Source organism: Pecten maximus, chromosome 14 (genome assembly GCF_902652985.1).
Source record: "Pecten maximus chromosome 14, xPecMax1.1, whole genome shotgun sequence".
In the NCBI taxonomy this organism is placed as follows: Eukaryota; Metazoa; Mollusca; class Bivalvia; order Pectinida; family Pectinidae; genus Pecten; species Pecten maximus.
Genome location: NC_047028.1, coordinates 2,193,341 through 2,215,494, shown reverse-complemented (window position 1 = coordinate 2,215,494; position 22,154 = coordinate 2,193,341). Strand labels below are relative to the sequence as shown.

Genomic DNA, 22,154 nt, shown 5'->3' with positions numbered 1-22,154 from the left:
CATGGTGTTAGGAATTCATCAACATTGTATAGAGATTTAACTGTGTTCATGGTGTTAGGAATTCATCAACATTGTATAGAGATTTAACTGTGTTCATGGTGTTAGGAATTCATCAACATTGTATAGAGATTTAACTGTGTTCATGGTGTTATGAATTCATCAACATTGTATAGAGATTTAACTGTGTTCATGGTGTTAGGAATTCATCAACATTGTATAGAGATTTAACTGTGTTCATGGTGTTAGGAATTCATCAACATTGTATAGAGATTTAACTGTGTTCATGGTGTTAGGAATTCATCAACATTGTATAGAGATTTAACTGTGTTCATGGTGTTAGGAATTCATCAACATTGTATAGAGATTTAACTGTGTTCATGGTGTTAGGAATTCATCAACATTGTATAGAGATTTAACTGTGTTCATGGTGTTAGGAATTCATCAACATTGTATAGAGATTTAACTGTGTTCATGGTGTTAGGAATTCATCAACATTGTATAGAGATTTAACTGTGTTCATGGTGTTAGGAATTCATCAACATTGTATAGAGATTTAACTGTGTTCATGGTGTTAGGAATTCATCAACATTGTATAGAGATTTAACTGTGTTCATGGTGTTAGGAATTCATCAACATTGTATAGAGATTTAACTGTGTTCATGGTGTTAGGAATTCATCAACATTGTATAGAGATTTAACTGTGTTCATGGTGTTAGGAATTCATCAACATTGTATAGAGATTTAACTGTGTTCATGGTGTTAGGAATTCATCAACATTGTATAGAGATTTAACTGTTTTCATGGTGTTAGGAATTCATCAACATTGTATAGAGATTTAACTGTGTTCATGGTGTTAGGAATTCATCAAAATTGTATAGAGATTTAACTGTTTTCATGGTGTTAGGAATAAAGTGTATACCTTTTTTTAACCATACATTATTACAAATTACTTTTTTATCTATTTTGATTTCACTATCAAACTTTATTTAATTTTCATGAATGTTTGTTTTGTATGTGTTGCTTGTACTACGAGCTTTACACAAGGCATCTAAAGCATCTTTCCAAGATATATTTTTAAAACAGTTTTTTATTCCTCCTTAAAATATTCAATTCCGGTATTTGCTAATTTCTGTTTTTATCAAATAATGATTCTATAACAATATCCCAATTCTCTACTTTATCATATGTACGTCTGGCCTTTAAGAGCGTTTATGGACGATCTTAGGTAAAGCATCTTGAGCCCTCTTCTTCATAGTTTTTTTTATAACTATGTTTCCTTTTACCTGGTCACGTTAACCATTCTACAGAAAGTCATAATACAGATTGGTAATTTCCTTAAAATATAATTCATTAGAATTTCAAAGTGAAATAAATGAATAATTAAATTGATATATTAATAAAGTTGTGATAACAACTATTTTACCTATTGGTGTTAGCACTCTTTTGTTTCATATTTTTTTTTTTTGAGTTTTTGTCAAGTTTACATAATATTCTATACCTGTCCTATAATAGGGCGAAGCGAGTACTTTACCATTTTAAGTCAAAATTTGTAGCAAAAGTGTTTTCATTATATTTTATACTGCCAATCCATACTACCTGGGTTTTGGAGAAACTCATTTTCACTCCAGAAATACTAGCGAAGAAAGTTAGAGATTTGAGTGTTCCATCTAAAGATTTCTAGGGCCATCTAAAATTAGATGTGTCATCAGCAAATTGTCAAAAGAGGGGGATTTTCTTTTCCCTGATAAATATACCTTTGGTGTTTGTTTTGTTTCTTACAATTATTGACATAATTGCTGCACATAAAATGAAAATGTAAGAGGTCGCCTCGTTCGATATGAAGGACGTTAACAGTTCTATCCATTAATAAATGTTTCGGCCAAATTCAAAATATTTCAAAGGTTTACTGATGACATTCCAGAAAGCTTTTTCAAAGTCAATTAAAAGTAAGAGTCCAGGTATAGTGTTATCTTCTGTGTACTGCATTTCATAAATTAAGCGTGTGCATGTTTTCACCTATATATCTACCAGGAATAAATCCAGTTTGATTATTGCCAATTAATTTACTTATAACAATTTCAAATCTGTCTGTTATTGATCCAAATGTTAACATATCCCCGATTTATCATTTGTAAATGTAGATACTGTATGTGTGTATTGTAAAGTATATCAACTACTTCCTTACAGACAGTTACCCTTATATCTTACTATCTCTTTATGTAAGCAATAATGGGCAATCAGTATTTGAAGGTGGCTATATGAACCAATTATGTTATTTTCATATTCATGCATGATACTTCCATAGTAACAAAGTATTTTCATGTCAATATATTTTTAAAAAAATTGAGATTTCAAAATCTTTCTCTATTTGTGTGTTCATGACTCTCCTCAATTGTCTATAAGGTATCATTACTATTTAAATCATCTTTGAGTTTCTTATTTTGGGCTAGTGTATGTCTATATTTTGTGTACTTTAAGACATATCAGAAATAAAACTGGACACAAACTATTTCAACTAATGCAATACAAATTTAATGAATGTTACACTAGGTAACTACAAATGTTATGTTATGGATCCCGCCACTCTAGCACTTGGTGTATATAATGTGTCACTGTCAGAGGACAGGTACTTGATTATATTACATAGGTTTTCTGGCTACAAGGTTATTTATGTACCTCTCCCTGTGGTCCGTATATAATGCAACATTTCCAATGATAGTATATATTATTATGTATTAACAATTCACGAAAATTTCAGCATATTTTTTCTAAAGAAAAGAAGGCAAAATCTATATTTTAAAGTAAGATGTAGCTATGGGAACATCCTACATGCATATATGTTATAAAGATAACAATATTGATACAATAAGCAAATTTCGCTAAAACACCTATTCTCGAAATTCAGCTAAACATGACATATCAATTCATCCAAAAGGACATGTAACACAGTAGTATTGCCAACTCACCCGATTAAAGCAGAATGCATTGAAGACAAGCAGCAAGTCTTTCAGTGTTCTGTTATTTCCCTTGTAATAACAGCGTACAATGCATATGATCAGGGGTCGACTGCCGAGGGCCGGGCCGGATTGCGAAGCTCCCCGGCAACAGCTATCACACTATGCACACACTACCACTCTTTTTTGATGTGTGTATAAGTATGTCGTTTGATAACGTACATCGCCTCAGACCGAGGAATGATCGAAAACCCCGTACGATCGTTGCCAAGTTTTTCAAGTTCAGTGACTTGGAGGAAGTCCTAAAAGCAGCTCCAAACAAACTGCGGGACAAACCCGAGCTCAGCGTCCAGCGGCAGTCCCCCCAGAAATCGCGCGAAGGCGGGGTGCGCTGTACCCATTGATGAGGGAGCACAAGCGTCGTGGGCACAGGGCTGTACTGAACTATGATACGTTGTATATAAATGGGGATCCCCATCGAGCCCCGCCTCCCAGACATCCACCCACTGAACCACCGCCTCCTGGAAATGGTGACCGCCATTAGCGTCACGCGACAAGAGGTCGGGTGATTGAGGACTTGAAATTTACTTTCTTAAACGTATGTGGTATCAGATCAAAAATATTGTAACCAGAGTTTATTGATATTATAACGTCTAATGACGTCACATTATTGGCTGAAACAAAAACTGATAATTACGATGTTTTAGAGTTACCATCAGGTTTCAGTTATATGGCGAAAAACAGGTCACATGCAAAGCATAAGTCAGGTGGAATAGTCGTCATATATAAAAATAAATTTAAATCATCTATTGTGTTACATGAAACTTTATCAGAGTTTGTACAGTGGTTAGATGTTCGTACCTGTAATAAATCACCTAGTCTACTTGTAGGTTGTGTTTAGTTTAAATCAATTTTATTGCATAATGGCAAATGGATTGGACAAAAGTTATGCAACTTACCAACGTCCTTTCCGTAACAAATGTGTATATACAATGTTTCACGTGACATAATTATTAAACTTTTTTTAAACAAAAGGTTGGAAAATGTAAAGCAGCGAAATAGATTGTGAACACCAAGTATGATATAATGTTTATCGTTTATACATGCAAGAGGTTTCAGTGGCCCTGACGGCGCAAGTAAAACACTACTGTTCATACACTCCGATCCTTCTACTTTCTAAGAGTTCGTCACATCCTGTGCTTAGAAGCTTTCTCCAGTCTGACGTTGTCCATCTTTGATCACTCCATGGAATACCTAATTACTTAACCTTACTTCGCCGGCAGGACCACTGAAACACGATGCAGTCTATATATGTAATTTCATGATAAAATAATATGATTTAAATGATACTTTAGGATACTTATGATATACTTATGGTGTTCGAAAAAGAGGTTTAGATTTATTAAACAAAAAAAATAATTGAAAAGGGAGAAAACAGTAAGGAGAAAAAAGAAAGGAAGAAACATAAGAATAGCACTAACAACCCGGCTTTTGATACAAATGGTAGATATCTTATTAGTAGAAACAAGCAAGTAGATACTATATGTTGAATCTTTTGGAATCTAGAATAAACGTTTGTACAGACCTACAGATAAGAATATTATGGTTAGTGTCTAGATTTGGGTCCCCAGACAAAAGATGTTCTACGGTAATTCTGTTATACCAGTTCAAGGAATCAATCATTTTGTTACGGGACTGTTCATGGTTTTTACAGTGTAGGAAGAAGTGGGAAGAATTTTCGCAATAGTGTCCACAGTCACAGATAGCGTTTTCTGAAAGATGGGCTTTATGAAGGTCGTGCTTTAAAGGACTACAGCGATTACGTAATTGACAATGTAAAATATTGGCTTTTCTTGAACCATATTCAAGGAATTGTTGAATTTGTGGTGGATTAGTATCTTGGTGAGTTAGAAAGGTCTTAAATTGTCTGGTGGATTGCGATGATTTTGCTTCAGTTGGTAGGTTGTTCCAAGAATTAGTTGTGTTTGGGATAAAAGATGATTTTGTAATTTGCAGTCTATAGTAAGGATTTTGATAGTCATCTCTGTTTCTTAGGTTGTAGTTAGTATAGTTAGACACTGTGTGTGGGAGTAGGGACTTTAGGAAAGAAGGAGAGTTATCATTACGAATATTATAAAACATACACAATTTTCTATTTTTCCGTCTATCAGCTAATGACTGCCACCCTAGTTCACTATATATAAACTCTTTCTTAGTAAAGATAGGTAAACCGGTTATGATTCGACCAGCTTCGAACTGCATATTCTCAAGTTTGTTAGTTAAAGTGGCATTACAGTTGTCCCATACTTCAGAGGCATACTCAAAAAGTGGTCTAATAAAAACAAGGTATATTTTTTCTAAATTTTTCCTTTTTAAAATGTATTTTAATTTTCGTAAAGTTGCTATGTATTTTATGGTTCTGTTTATAATGTCTTCGATATGGGTATTCCATGTACCGCCACTGTTAAGGACTACACCTAGATGTTTGTGACTGGTTACAATAGGGATCGGCGTGTTATCGAAAAGAAATTTAGGGTTAGAAGGAATTGCGGTATTAGAAATCATGATTATTTCCGTTTTAGTGGGATTGAAAGTCATTAACCATTTTTTCGACCAGAGATTCATTTGTTCCATGTCAAAGTTTATTACCTGTTCAACATCGAGTAAATTTTTGGAAGAGTGTGTTAGTGCGGTGTCGTCGGCAAATAGTCTTGTAACAGAAAGTAGTGTGTTGGAGATATCATTAATATAAACCAGGAAGAGAAGTGGCCCTAATACTGATCCCTGAGGAACTCCAGCTTTTATGGATAATTGTGAAGAAATAGAATTTTGCAGTACAACTGATTGACGCCTGTTTGTTAAGTAATTTTTTATCCAATCCAGAAGTTTGTCTTTTATCCCATATTTTTCTAGTTTTATTAAGAGACCCTTATGCCAAACTCTGTCGAAAGCTTTAGAAAAGTCACAAAAAACAATAGCAGTATATTCATGATTCTCCAGGGCAAGAAGTATGTTGTGATATAATTCGATTAGTTGGTGAGTAGTAGAGTGGTTAGGTAGGAAGCCAGACTGTAAGTTATAGATAAGTTCATTACTAAAAAGATAGTTGTAGATGTGCTTGTGGACAATGCGTTCAAATAGTTTTCCAAGACAGCTAAGAAGTGAGATGGGTCTATAGTTATTAGCAAGTTCAGGTTCACCTTTTTTGAAAATGGGAGTGACATAGGCAAGCTTCCATGATTCGGGAAATACAGAAGTACGAAGAGATTCGTTGAATATAAGAGTAAGCGGCGCAACTATTTCCGGGGTAAGTATTTTTAACATCTTATGGCTAATACCGTCGGGACCAGCGGCTTTGTTAGTATCTAGAGTATTGATAGTATCAGACACTTCTTGTTCAGTTATAATTATTTCGGAAAGGGATGTGTCAGTCTGGGTTTCAAAGTAGGGTGTATCATCATCGGGGTTGTCCAGGTTAGAAACAGATTGAAAAAAGTTGTTAAGAATATTTGATTTTTCAAAGTTGTCTGAAGTAAGGCAGTTAGTTGTTGGATTTAGCAAAGGAGGAAGATCAGAGATTGTATTACCTTTCAGCAGCATGCGCATTAGTTTCCAATAAGTTCTAGGGTTAGCTGACTTATCATTTATTTGTCCATCAATATTCTCGTAGAAAAGAGCCTTAGCGTGTTTGAGCATATTACTTACTTTGTTTCTTGCACGTTTGAATTTAATTTCAGATTGTGGTGACTTAACTCTTATAAAGTGTTTCCTTAGTCTGTTTCTACGCTTTATTGCCTTTCGTAGATCTCCGTTCATCCATGGCTTGTCATTTTTATTCACAGTAATAGTTTTTTTAGGAATATGCTTTTCCAAAATTCTAGTAAGGGTATTAGTAAAGATATCAGTTTTTTCACTTACATTTTCAACATTGGAAAAAAGGTTATTCCAGTTTACGTGAGCAACTTCAGTTTTAAGGTTCAGAATAACTGCTCTGTTAAAAAGCCAAATTTTTCGCTTAAAAGAATTTTGTTTGAGCAAAGGGGATGATATAGAGACAAGAACTGCTCTATGATCACTTATGGTTTCTAAAACAGGTATAACCATGGATAGATCGGTTCTGATAGAGTCACTAGTGAAAAATGGGTCGATTAGGGATTGACTTGTATTAGTTACCCGTGTTGGGCTGGTGACAATGTTAGTTAGATTATATAGTTGGGTAAGTATGCTTAGATCGTTGTTATTACCTAGTAGTAGATCAGTGTTAGTATCGCCTGTCAGTAGAACATGTGGAGTGTAATTAAAAGCTAGATCAAGGGAGTGTTTAAGTCTTGTCCAGATGCCTGAATTTGAATGTTGCCAGGGGGGTTTGTAAAGTACACAAAGGAGATATTTATTATTGTCAATTTGAAATTCAATCCACATTATTTCATCATTTTGGGCTTCAAGGTCAAATCTGCGTTTGGGTAGCACTTCATTAGTTGTGTAGATCATTATTCCACCACCAAAAGCGTTCCTATCTTTTCTGAATATGGTTGTGAAGTTTGCAAGTGAAAGGTCAGAATCAGGGACTGAAGGATCTAAATGTGTCTCTGTTAAACACAAGATATTAATGTCATCAGTAAAGCTATCAAGGAAATCAATTTTATTTCTAACACTGCGTATATTCAAATGCATTATATGAAGTGAATTGTCAGGGTGAGAAAACGATTCAGTGTCAGATGTATTAGATGAGGATGAGCTAGCCGCTGGTCCTGGGTTTGTATGTATATCACCAGACAGGAGTAGAATTAGAATCAGTACAGTAGCAATATTGTTAAGGTTTTTATGAATATGTAGAAAAATGAAAAGGGTAAAAAAAATAGGCAAAAGTGTAAAGTTTAGATAAATAAGATCGTGATATGAGTATGTATCGTTGCTAAGTCTGTAGGTTAACTTTAAACTAGACTGTTTAAAATAATGTAGTCCAATAGCACATCTCCATGCAGACAAAGAGCATCCTGTCATGGAGGATAGAAATAGTATAGAGTTTTGACAAGGAGATTGCTAATGGACTCCATAAGAAATAAAGCGATATCGATTTTCAAATGGCCAGGTTGCAGAGTATACTTGTGAGAAGGCGGATTATAGATAGAAATGAATAGAAGAATGTTGATTGGGGACAGAGAATTCAAGGAAAATAACATACAGACGTATTTACAGCAAACTAAAGAGACATAAGAGGAGGAGAATAACGTTGAAGCAACAAAAATTATCAAAATGTTACATGTGGTTCATACATATACTTACAATCGGGACATCAAAGTTCAATATAAATTTATGAAGAAGTGCATAATAATAGTGTGAGCATTCTAATTTACAAACAACTTCACAAATACAAATCATAATTTACATCATAACTCAAGTTAACTATGGTTACCTTCTCAGACTTGTTGGTTCATACAACTATACACGTATGTTTAAGATTCCAAAAGCAAATGTTAAAACACAGTAACAGCATGTCTTATTTTATTACTATTATTTAATTGGCCGGTACTGTCACGTTTTTTGTGTGTGTGTGAATAACAGCCTGTAGTTTATAAACATAATAAGAATATAAGCATTGCGTATACATCCAGGACATTTTCCCAACAAATCGTAAGGCTACCATGACTATCAAATTTAGAGACTGCTATTGAAAAATAAAATGTTGTGCCTATTAGTATATAATAACTGTTATCTATATTATATTTGATATTAACTTATTTTTAATGTTCACAGTTTGTCACATTCTGATTATGTTCGGATAATATATAACTTGTTAAATCGTAAAGTATCACTATACGAATTTGACTTTTATTTACCATTCCAGTATACAGCTACTTCGTAGATGGAACATACGCACATAAATATAAACTGTAGGTTCTTATATAAGTACTACATAATATGTGCTGGTATATACATATGTAACATATCGTATATCATAAATTGGTATAGTAATTACCTTTTATATAGCATGCGTTCTAAGAACAAACCTGTGACAAACTGGGTGAACATCCTTCTACACATGTTACATATGTCATTATTACTTTATACATGTATTATACATGCGTATACATGTACATTTTTATACATTATTCAGTATAATCAATGGACTATTTTACATTTGTCCATTTTATTTATATGTTTTCTGCAATAACATGTAGTCTTCATATATAATCACTTTGTAATAATATGAACTGTATATTTGCAAGCAAGTATCGTTGACAACACCTGCTAAAGTCACACACATTTCTACGACACAGCGCAAGTCAACCATGACTACCGAACATACATTGCACGTGTACATTCCATTCGCGATCAGTTTATTACACAAACTCAAAATAGCGATTAGCTGTGCGTTGTGTCGTGTGCTATGTGCGTATACTTGTAGTTTTTTTACCTGTAATTTTGTAAGGGGAACATTTATGTCCTGCATGATAAAATACGTACTTAGAGTACAGAAGTAAAATGTATTACCTTGGGTATATAGATATCACCTATTATAGTGTACAAAAATTAAGCACCGGTGACATACACCGTATTTTGATATACAATATAAATTATAAATCATATATAATTATATATGATACGCATATATACTACTGTTCAGTGTACATATTCATTTTAACATCGTATTCAGCAGTCCAAGTAGACTATATTATATGTTTGTATATATACTATCAAACATTGTACAAATGTACATATTCATTTTGACCTCATATTCAGTATTCAAAGTATACTATATTATATGTTTGTACATGTTCATAACATCATATTCAGGTGTATACTTATAAACACATTAGCATCAGTAATTCAAATAGGCATTCGGCGTTTGAAATTATATTACTGGTTTAGGTATAATTGTTGTTAATTGGTAACAGATATCAAATAGAATAACCTCGTTAGCATGGTATAATGTGTAATTTGACTACAAAAGAAAAGTATAGTTGTGTAAAAATAATGATTCACGCACTTTTTACCCTATTACGTTGTTATTAACAATTTACAGGTGATAAAAAAAAACAACTGTTTTTACATGTCATCTGTAAAAAATCCTAGGAACATATAATGGTAATGCTCGTTAGTGTATGACAGTATTTTGTGAGTTATATCTGTAGTTACTAGGCAATACACTTATAAGTTTAAATAGTACACATAGTAAACATAGTACATGGTTTTATATTATATACAAGTTCAGTTTTTGGAGTTTTACAGTTTAGAGTTAAAAGTTACAGGTTGGCGATGTCGTCGTACTGTTTGACTAGTACTTTTGGGGAGTCATGCTGGGTTCTGTAAAATATCCGACCGTCGTTGGTCCAGAATGAGTGGATCTTTCGCTCTCGCTTTGCTCTCGCCAGGCCACTGATGATTTTTTGACGTATTCGGGTCAGATCTTCCGTTACGAATACACGCGCACTGTTTGACTGCAGATTTTTTAATTGGGTAGGTTGTGTGTATGTGCCACCAGAAACATCAAAGTATACCTCTAATGAAGCGTTTCACGATATTGAAAATGAAATGATTAATCTTATGAAAAATGAACAAAAAATTGTGCTAGTTGGAGATTTTAACGCCAGAACCCAATGTTGCGATGATTATGTAATACCAGACCAACAATTTGTTGAAGTGTCAAATTTAATTGAAACGAATGAAATGCATAAATATTTATATGATTATGAAGTTCTCCCTCAATTAGGAGTACCATTACAAAGATCTAGCCAAGATACTTCAAGACCAAACGCATTTGGCATAAAACTACTGGAACTTTGTAAAAACAATAACCTGTATATTGCGAATGGCAGAGTCGGCAATGACAAATCTACTGGGAAAAATACATGTAAAAATGTAAGTCTTGTAGACTATTTGATCGTATCGTCGAATGTATTTCCTGTGCTTAACGATTTCGAAGTTTTGGATTTTAATCCTCTAATATCAGATGTTCACTGTAGATTAGTATTCTGTATCCATTGCTCGGAGATAATTACTGAAATAGAAGAAAAATTCATATCCGCCGTGAAAATTGGTAAGTGGGTTAAAGAAAAACAAGCGGATTTTGTATACAATTTGCAGTCTGAGAGCGGCGGTAAACTGCGCGATTTAAATGACGCAATCGAGAGAATGCATGAGTCTCCCACACCAATATCGCAAAATGATATGAACGATGTTGTGAATAGTCTTACAGACATCTTTAAGAAAACGGCAAAAAGTGTCTTGGGTACGAAACAGACGAGAATGGGTAAAAAAACGGTTACACTAGGGAAAGATAAACCGTGGTTTACACGCGAATGCGCAGATAAAAGAAAGGAATTCCATGAAGCTAAGAAACGGTACAAAATCCTCAAAAATAATGAAAATCGTAAAAAGTTAATCAAGAAAAGTAGAGAATATAAAAAAGTAATCAATGCAAATTATAGAAAGTTCCAAGAAAAAACTGAGAACGAAATGAGGAAAACCTCCATGTATGAACCGAAAGCATTCTGGGATATCTTAAATAGAATTGATAAACAAGATAATGCACTGAGAGTTGACATGCCAATTGATGAGCTACATGATTACTTTAGAAATTTAAATCTGAATCCCAATAATAGTGAAGACGAATTTGAACTTCCGGTCGAGACTGATATACCGATATATGACAATATACTGAACGGCCGAATTAACAGTAAGGAAATATTAGACGCTGTTAAAAAATTAAATAATAATAAAGCGTGCAGAATTGATGATATATATAATGAATACATTAAAAGTACCATTGATGAAATGTTGCCCACATACCATAAACTTTTTAATATTGTATTGGAAACGGGCATAATACAAGAAAGTTGGAGCACTGGCATAATTAAACCAATTTTTAAGAACAAAGGTGACCGCAAGGAACTAGATAATTACAGAGCTATAACGCTCGTCTCATGCTTGGGTAAAGTTTTTACGTCGATAATAAATTCCAGACTTTATACTCTATCAGATGAAATTAATCTTATTAGTAGCGCTCAGGCGGGCTTTAGAAAAGGACACTCGACCATAGATAATATTTTCATTTTACACACATTGACATCTTTGTATCTATCTTCCGGTAAAAAACTCTATTGTGCCTTGATTGATTTCAGGAAGGCCTTCGACTCGGTTTGGCGTATAGGTTTATGGCAAAAAATCATAAAAAGTAACATAACTGGGAAGATATTCAATGTTTTATATGGTATGTATTCAAACACTAAATCTTGTGTGAAAAATGGTAATGAAATGTCACAAATGTTCACCTCCAACATTGGTTTAAAACAAGGGGAAAATTGCTCTCCGTTTTTGTTTGCTTTGTATTTGAACGACTTAGAAACTTTTTTTATCGAAAAAAATGTTGATTGTTTGTCTAAGATTTATGAACTATGTCGTGACAATATTGATATGTATGTTAAACTGTTTATTATTCTATACGCTGACGACACCGTTTTAATGTCGGAAACAGCGACTGGCTTACAAGCTATGTTAGATATGTTCCATGAATATTGTCAGATATGGAAACTTGAGGTTAACACAAAGAAAACGAAAGTAGTAATTTTTTCAAAAAGAAAAACGAAAGGAAGAAATCGATTTATGGTGTTCAATAAGCAACTAGATATTCAAGATACTTTTTCATACCTAGGTATACTATTTAACTATAATGGAAGCTTTACAGCTGCCAAAAAACAATTGTGTGTTCAAGCCAATAAAGCACTTTTTGCTCTTTATCGTAAGATAAGAAATATAAATTTACCTGTTGATTTACAACTGAAGTTATTCGATTCACTAGTCACCCCAATATTATTATATTCATGTGAAATATGGGGATATGAAAATACAAGTATGTTGGAAAAAATACATCTACAGTTCTGTAAAAGAATTCTTGGTCTACGAAAAAATACATCTAATTTGATGATTTACGGAGAAACTGGCAGGTATCCTATTACTGTTAATATTAAGCTAAGAATGATAAAGTTTTGGTATATTTCTAACCAATAAAAGCAAATTGTCTTGTACTATATACAAATTGATGTATACTCTCCATGTAACTGGTCAGACTGAGTTTAAATGGATGAAATATGTTAAAAATATTTTAGATAGCGTTGGACTAAGTTTTGTCTAGATACAACAGAGAAATTGTGTACCTGATATTAAATGTCTACAGTCAATTATTACTCAAAAATTACAAGACCAATTTATACAAACATGGTTCAATCAATTAGAAAACACGTCGAGAGGACAAACATGCTCTATATTTAAATATCAGTTTGGCTTTGAAGATTATCTTCTGCGACTAAATGTAAAAGATAGGAAAACTATATGTAAATTTAGAACGTCAAATATCAAACATCCGGTTGAAATCGGAAGATGGACTGGAATCCAGCGACAAGATAGAGTATGTCCACTTTGTAACGCTGGTACTGGAGATGAGTTCCATTTTTTATTTGTGTGTAACAACCATAATGTACTCCAGTTGCGTAGTAAATATATCCCAAATTACTACTACAGAAATCCTAATTACTTTAAAATGAAAGGAATGTTCTCAATCTTTTATAAGAAATTGTATATGAATGTCAGTTTATTTATCCAAAAACTAGTCGAGTTATTATAACACACCTTTATCATCCAGCATTGTGATTATGCAGTATGTAAGCTTTATTATATTAATAATTATATTTATGAAAGGTTAAAATGTATTTTCCCACATTTCCTCTTCAAATTATATTATATTTTGCCTGTCATGCATCCATTCTGTTGAAAATGTCTGACCTCTTGTTATACACTATTATGTGTGTCTGAGTGAAAAATAAAATCTTGAAAATCTTGAAATCTTGTTTTGAAATTGTACATCACAATATCGCTCCTAGACCTCTAATGGATGTATAAACCAAATTAGAAGGGTGTGGACTTACAAGCTTTCCAAAAACTTACGCCAAAATCTTTAAGTGAGATTTGGTGCCAAAAAGGTTAAGTCACAAAATGGTGAAATGCAAAAAAAACAAAAAAACAAAAATCACAATTTTTTTTCTGCGTGATTTTGCTATTAAAACATCACTCCTAGACCTGTAATGAATGTTTGGACTTACAAGACTTCCAAAAACTTACCCCAAAACTTTAAAGTGGGGCGGGACGCCGACGCCGACGCTGTCGAAAGTATTCCTAGGTCTAAGGAAGCACGCATCAAATATCGAAGTTCATGGAGATATGGGCTGGTCATCTTGTTTATCAAAACAGCGTAAGGAAATTTTCAGGATGTATTCCCGACTTCAAAACGTAGATACACACAGGATTTTACATGAAGTACATTCATGGTCATCTAGAAGAGGCAATGCGTGGGAAGCGCGTGTGAAGAAACTCGCGATTAAATCAAATATATTACATATACTAAACAGTAATACCATAATGAGAGTAAAAATGCATAACATTAGCAATGCACTCATCGCGTCTAATGAATATACGTGGTTCAAAAATCTATGGAAAATCAATGAAACCAGGGAAACAAACTTCGGACATACAGATGTTTCAAAAAGGATTATATTTCTGAATACTACGTCACATCCCATATGCCACGCCACTACCGTAGCCATTTATCTAAGCTAAGACTCGGATGTCTACCTCTAGTGATAGAGACTGGTCGTTACACAAACTTACCCGAGGACCAGCGATTATGTCCATTCTGTATGAACACTGTTGAAAATGAAATACATTTCCTATGTGAATGTCCTACTAACAACGATATACGTGCTGAGTTATTTTAACAATCTAGTATACTGTGTAACAATTTTCATTCTTTAAATGCCAGAGACAAGTTTGTATATATTTTGCAAAATAATGATCTTCAATAACTTTTATCGAAATCTATATATTTTATGATGAAGCATAGGCATTCGCTCTTACGATAAATTAGGGAACAAAACTTATGAATATTTAAACGTCGACATAGGCTATGTTTTATCAGATAAAAAGGTCTGACCATTTAATATTCAAAGAGAATACATACTTTTCAAGTGTCTCATAAGCCGAATACGGCTGGACATCATATACATTTTGAACAAGCTTTTATCGTAACCCAATGTACATTTGTAATGTGACAATCAAATAAAATATTATTGTATTGTTGTATTGTATTAATTAATCTTTCATCAAGCTACTTAGGCCCCAGATATTACTGTACATGACCGTATCTCTAAACTAGACATGGCCGTCTTTCCTGACCACTGTTAGTTGAATTAATTGTTATTTTAATTAGAGTGAGATTGCTTTGCCTTCAGCCCACACACCTGTTGTACTCGCCCAGTCTCAACAGTACAAACTACTTTCGACCATTTAGACAATATTGAAAACCAATATGACTTTGTTACACGATTTCCCCGGTTTGACCAGGGCTTTTTTTAGATCATTGACTCGTCGGGTTGACAATTACAGGGTTTTTTATCACTAATATGCTTGGTATATTTTTATTTAACATCCTATCAACAGCCGTTGAAGGTCATCTAAGGACGGCCTCCCGTACGTGCGACATGCATGCGTGTGGTGAGTGTGTCTGTGTTTTGGGAGACTGCGGTATGTTTGCTTTATGTCTCCTTGTGATAGTCCGGAACTTTTACCGACTTATAGTGCTACCACACTGAAGCATACTGCCGAAGACACCCAGCAGGACACATCAACCAGTTACATTACACTGACAACGGGCAAACCAGTCGTCCCAATCCTTGTATGCTGAGCGCTAAGCAGGATTAGCAACTACCATTTTTAAAGACTCTGGTATGTCTCGGTCAGGGGACAGAACCCAAACCCTTCCTCACAGGGGCGAACGTTCAACTGAAGACCAAAAGTGAGGCATTGTCAAGGGAGAAATAAGGAAGCAAAACTTACTAAGAAAGAAGAGAAAAGATAAGATCGTGCACGTATTCGGGATGGGGCCTTTTTGCTTCATTTTGGGAAGAACAAAAGGCCCAATGGGCCTGAATCGCTCACCTGCTTCTAGAGCAACTTTGAAGTTGATATATGTTATGTATATGCAGATAATTACTAATGCAGACTACCACTTTATTTAAGCCTTCATTCCTGCATACTATTGGCCCAATATAAGGTATGAGGAGTCTCTTTGCTAAAGAAAAATCATTTAAAGATTTTAACATGTTTGACCACTGGGACCTTGAATGTAGGCCAAGGTCATTCATTTGAACAAACTTGGTCGCCCTTCTCCAAAACATGCTACAGACCATATATTAACTCCCTGTGCCTCTTGAATAAGAAGTTCTTTTAAGATTTTAGCCTATTAGACCCTGTGACCTTGAAAGTGAGTCAAGGACATTCATTTGTACAAACTTGGTAGCACTTCACCAAAACATTCTAAATGACCAATATTAAGTCCCTGGGTCCCTTGGTTACTGAGAAGAAGCTGTTTTAAGAGGTTAGTCTTGAAAGAAAATCAGGGTCATTCATTTCAAACTCGGTAGCACTTCACCAAAACATTCTAAATGACCAATATCAAGTCCCTGGGTCCCTTGGTTACTGAGAAGAAGCTGTTTTAAGAGGTTAGTCTTGAAAGTAAATCAGGGTCATTTATTTCAATAAACTAAGCCCTTTACCAAATCATGATTCAGGCCAAAGATCAAGTCCCTGGGCATATTAGTTATCTAGAAGTTGCTTAAAGCTGTTAGCCTCTTTGACCCCTGTGACCTCAACTGTAGGTCAAGGTCATTCATTTGAAAATCCTTGGTAGCCCTACCCCAAGCATGCTACAGACTTTATATTAATTTCCTGTGCCTCTTGGTTATTGAGAAGACGTTGTTTTAAGATTTTAGCCTATTTGACCCCTGTGTCATTCATTTGAACAAACTTGGTTGCCCTTCACCCAAGCAGGCTACAGGCCCAATATCAGGTCCCTGGACCTCTTAGTTATCAAGAAGTTGTTTAAATATTTCAGCATATTTGGCTCCTGTGACCTTAAATGTGTTGCAAGTTAATTCAATCGAGCAAACTTTGTAGCCCTTCACCCTAGAATGCCTTTGGTTTGTTTTTGTTTAACGTCATATTAACAGCCAGGGTCATTTAAGGACGTGCCAGGTTTTGGAGGTGGAGGAAAGCCCCCCCCCCCCCCCCCCCCCCCCCCCCCCCCCCTAGCATGCCACATGACCAATATCAGGTATCTGTGTCGCTTGGTTTTTAAGAAGAAGTTGTTTAAAGGGAAAAAATGACGATGGACAGACGATGTATGCTGCACCATGGCTTAATCACACTTGCCCTTCGGGCAGATGAGCTAAAAAGTAAGGAAATTTTCAGAACTGAACGGCAAATTGGGAATCTGGTTTAAATATGTAATTAATTTGATCGGGAATGGTACCCATTAGCAAACCCAATAAGACTTAGGAAAAAGCCTATAATAACCCGCGTTTTTGGATTCATGGGTGTATCTGATATATATAGTAGATGGAAATGTGAGGAAATTGGTGATGGGACACAGCTCACAGGAACATTCATGAAAAGGGAGACATGGTGGTCATGACTGCACAAATAGCAAGTGTTCCTAGTTATATCAAACAAAAGTGGTGAAAAGACATCAAAACTCGCAGAGTGCGTTAAAATTCAGTATTTACTTTTTAAAAGTAGGCCAAATGTCACAGTCACGCAGGTTTGCAAATGTAATACCAATGATACCAATGATGTCTTTTCATAAGGAACACAGGTGTGAAATACCTAGACTTTATCCTCATAAGTACTGTCATGATACTGTTTATAAAATCGGTATCCTAGCTTCTAGACGAGGCCGACACCAATGCCAGGGGTATAGTTATATATCTCCCCTGGATCATGTGAGACATAATTCTCATGAACATCCTCAAAACTAAACTATTGAATGAGTACCAAAAAAAAAATACAAAAAAAAAAATTAAGATCAGTTCAGAAGTAAAATGTTCAAGCCTGGTCTATATGGTACAAAATTTCACCTTTTGGCCATTCGTAACTTTCAGTTTTCTTGGTGAGTTTTGTGTATTTGTAGATATCTACAATTCTGACCAAATGTATTTTAATAAACTAAGATAAAGCAAACAAAGGGTTATAACTCTTCAAACTCTTGAAAATCTGGTGCTGAATTTCTGTCATTTTAAGAAGTATTTCTTTACCAAAGTCGAATAACTTCTTGTGTTGAAGCCAGAGGAAGCTCTGGTAATTGCAGACAGGTCACTGACCCTTGATGGGATTGATTTAGCTGTAAAAACCAGACCAAAAGGTTCTGCAGTCCAATTTTACGTCAAATATTTTAACATTTAAGCGAACATATTTTCTACAATCCTTTCAATCACGAATTTTGAGATATATTGAATTAAGGATTTAAATGTCTGTTCAGTCTGTATCACATCTTAGCTTCAAAGGAGGACCAAGAGAAAAGTTTGTGATTGATCATTTGGTAGAGATAACTGGCCATATTATAACTGTAAAAGTTAACAAAGGTAAATTTTCAAGTTTCGTTAGTAAAGTGCCTCTGTTAGATGGCGGTGGAGAGAAATTAAACAGAAGACTAAATCTGCCAAGGTTAAAAAGTACAAAATTATGAACCCTTGACTATTGACGACATAATGAGATTTTATTGTATAATATGTTATTTCTTTTCAGCTATCCTCCAGTGAAATTACACTAGAAAGTCAGCATATCTGCAGTTCTGGGCTATTAAAGGGAGACAAACATGAACGTTCCATAGACTCCCAAAACACAAATTAATACACAATCTCACCACATCTATGTATCTTGCAAATGGGGGAGGTCATCATTAAATGACCATGCATGTTTAACTGTTAATAGGACATATAGTAAACAAAGCCAAACCGAACCGTAAGTTTATGTTGACATACAGATCTTAATTATTTGGATAGTTTTATGGAAATGATGATTTATATTTTTAAACCAATGACTGAAATGCTAGTAACATTGTAAGCATATGAATCAATGATCGATTGTCGTGAAGTATTGCTATGATAAATATTTTAATGTTTAATTACCTGACCTGGAAAGCAGTTGTACCAAACTGTGACAATACTAAAAGTGCCTCCTATTGTTATCAGCTATCAAACCCGTGGTCCAGGTTACATATAAATGGTATGCGGCATCTTGTGTTGAGTTTGACCTGGTTGTTAACGTCGGAAGCACGCGGACTGAGAAGTAATCCGAAGGACTAACTGACAAGGGTCTGTGTCAGTTAGAAGCTGGCCCTGAGATTCGTAAAAAAAACTCTCTTTGTAGATGACAAATTGTATGGTCTTAGGGAGATAATTGAACTATTATATACGAGTTATTCCCCTTCATTGCACTAGAAAGGTATGTTGTGCTGTTCATCACTGGAAATAAAATATGATTGATTAAGAGAGTTCCCCAAACTCACCTCTCAACTATTACATGGTGGAGAATTCTTTTCTGGTTTGGTGTTCAACTACTACTATCTAACTTTTTATATTGCATTTCGTCGTGTCGCCGGCGAGTCTTTGTGCTCGTCTCGGCTCGTCGGCCAATCATATATCACACCACATGTGTTTTTTGACGGGAAGGTACGGACATTTCACACTAGTATTATGAGTAATAGATCCACTGTCAGTATGCATCACCTAGTGACATGTATGATGTGTCAGGTATTGATATTAATGCAAGAAGAAACTTTCCATGTGATTTTAGCTGTTTGATAAGTCTATGTATTTTATCCAATACGCCGTGTCACCAACATGATGATAGATGGGTGACTTTTACAATATGAGTGTGACTTTCTCCTCAGTATCATTTGATTTACTTCGTTTTTCCAAGGAAAAGCATTCCTTTATCCTGATTTGTACATTTGAATGATCCAATATCCTGATTATTGTACCTGGCGTCTAGCCATGACCCCGGGATTATGCTGACGGTATTTTCGTTCAGTTGTTGCCTTTTTGCAGTTAAATTTTCATTAACGTTTGATCTCGGTTCCAGTTCCAGTCTGACAACTTCAACTTTAATTTATTTATGCTGATTATTATTGCTCTTTTGCCACATCTTGATTATATTGCACAACATAATTGTTTTTCAAATGCTACTGAATGTTTCTTTCTCTCAGATATATTATATCAGAAACATACTAGTAATTAATTGATTTTATATACAGTACATGTTGTATGTAGAATTATAGCACATGTTTTTTTTTAAGAAACTAAGGCCATACTGAGGTATTTTTCAGCACGTATATAAAGCTACTATAAGGCTGATAGGGATAAATATAAGGCTGGCAGGTTAGTATTGTAGATTATTTAATTGTGGTAAGTTTTATTATGATCAATTTCTCTATAACTTAAAATGATCAATTTCTCTATAACTTAAAATCATATGGGCGCAGCTGATGATACTGTAATAGTAAACAGTTAGTTGAGTATTACCAGAACAAACTGTATATTCATGTTTGACATTTAGATACGTATTGTATTTAATTCGTAATTTGTACTATTGAATATTGAATCTTAGTCTCGATAAAATGTTGCTAAACTTTATCTATAATATCAAAAATTCATCTTTGAAACCGATGGCTAAGACTTATAATCATGGTTAAATGATATTTAGGCTTACTGTTAGTATTATTTTTGTTATTTTTACCAGAAAAAGTATACAGTGATACAATTGACAAATTGTTCAATGATTTTCAGGAATGCGATAGTGTACTTGAAGTATTGCGCCAGCTCATGTAATTCTAAGAGGTTTATGTGTAACTTTGGTCTGCAGTAATTTTTCATTTTTACCCAATTACATTTTGAGTATTCGCTTTCACTAACTTTGACACAACAGTATAATAATCAGGGGTCGAAGGGTCCTCTATGTATGTCATATTTCCTACTTTTCATTAAAACAAATTGTGTTCATGTAAAATCATTACATAAATGATACAGCTTTTCAGAAAATCTCATAGAATTTGTATAACACCGAGTGTATATTCATTACTTTCATCTGTTATTGTAATCTCATTAACATAACTGACATAATTGTATGGTCTAAGGGAGATAATAGAATTATTATTTACGAGTTATGCCCCTTTATTGTAAATCTCTCAGTTTGGTTACTAAGATAGATTTGTCAGTGAATAATCCGAAGTGTTCTGATGTGTATATCGCTTTTAAAGCTGTCTATGGCGATTTAACACCAGAACTCGTCCCATACAAAAAAAAAAAAACGAGCATTTTTTTCCGACCCACCCTCAGGTCGGCGTTTGAACAACATTTCCCCTTATTTCCTTCAACCTGACCCATCCAATGTATACGTGATTAAGAGGTGAGACGGTATTGTATTACCTTACATACATATCATCGTTCATCAAATTTATCCGTCCACATTCTTTCAATCCTGTTTTCAGCATAGTTTTGAAAATGGCCGCCATCGCCAGGACACAAGATCTCGCGAGATTTCAATGTAAACAGATCGGGCAAAAGCCCCTCTGGTGATATTTGGGTCACGTGATTAGCTATGGTGGTAGCTTTGAAGTTCTTTTAAAACGAGATGGCAACGCACGTGGTCGGATATATTTAGTGAACGATTATCAGCGAGTAAAATATGCATATAATCTAATAAACTATTATCTTACCTTTTAATCGATGGATACCTTTTATGTAAGGAAGGCTTTGGGTTCTGTTGTCCCCTGGCCGACACATACAAGAATCTTTAAAAATGGTAGTTGCCCCGTGTTCCTTCTTAACACTCTGCATTTTACCGTTCGGTTTGGTTAAGTATTGTTTCACGTCCTATCAAGAGCCAACGTCATGTAAGGGTGGCCTCCCCTGTATGCGAGATGCGTGTACAATTCATTTTACTGAGTCGGCCCACTGTTCGTAAAATGTGACCGGGTGGGGTGTCCTGCTGGATGTCTTCGGCAGTATGCTTCAATGAGGCAGCACTATAAACCGGCAAAAGTTCCGGCCTATCACAAGGAGACAAACCGCAGCCTTCCAAAACACACATACGCACTCACCACACGCATGCATCTCGCACGCACGGAAGGCCGTCCTTAAATGACCTAAGATGTTGACAGGACTTTAAACAATAATGAACAAAACTTAAAGGAGAACATTTACATCAGGCTCCACCAAGATGGCGGGAGGTAACAACCAACCACATCTACGACAGACTTCCGTGTAGGTTAAATCTAATCTGATCATTATATGATATTTTATTTTAATCTGA

At 34.7% G+C, this 22,154-nt stretch overlaps 1 protein-coding gene across 1 annotated transcript in view; it reads right to left on the bottom strand.

Moving 5' to 3' along the window:
- LOC117341938 overlaps nucleotides 1-21,811 on the bottom strand; it is a 33,410-nt gene extending 11,599 nt beyond the window's left edge. Inside the window, exon 1 of the mRNA XM_033903815.1 lies at nucleotides 21,559-21,811. The gene's annotated coding sequence lies outside the window, so the exon portion shown is untranslated. The remainder of the gene's footprint in view (nucleotides 1-21,558) is intronic.
- Nucleotides 21,812-22,154: the final 343 nt, after the last annotated feature.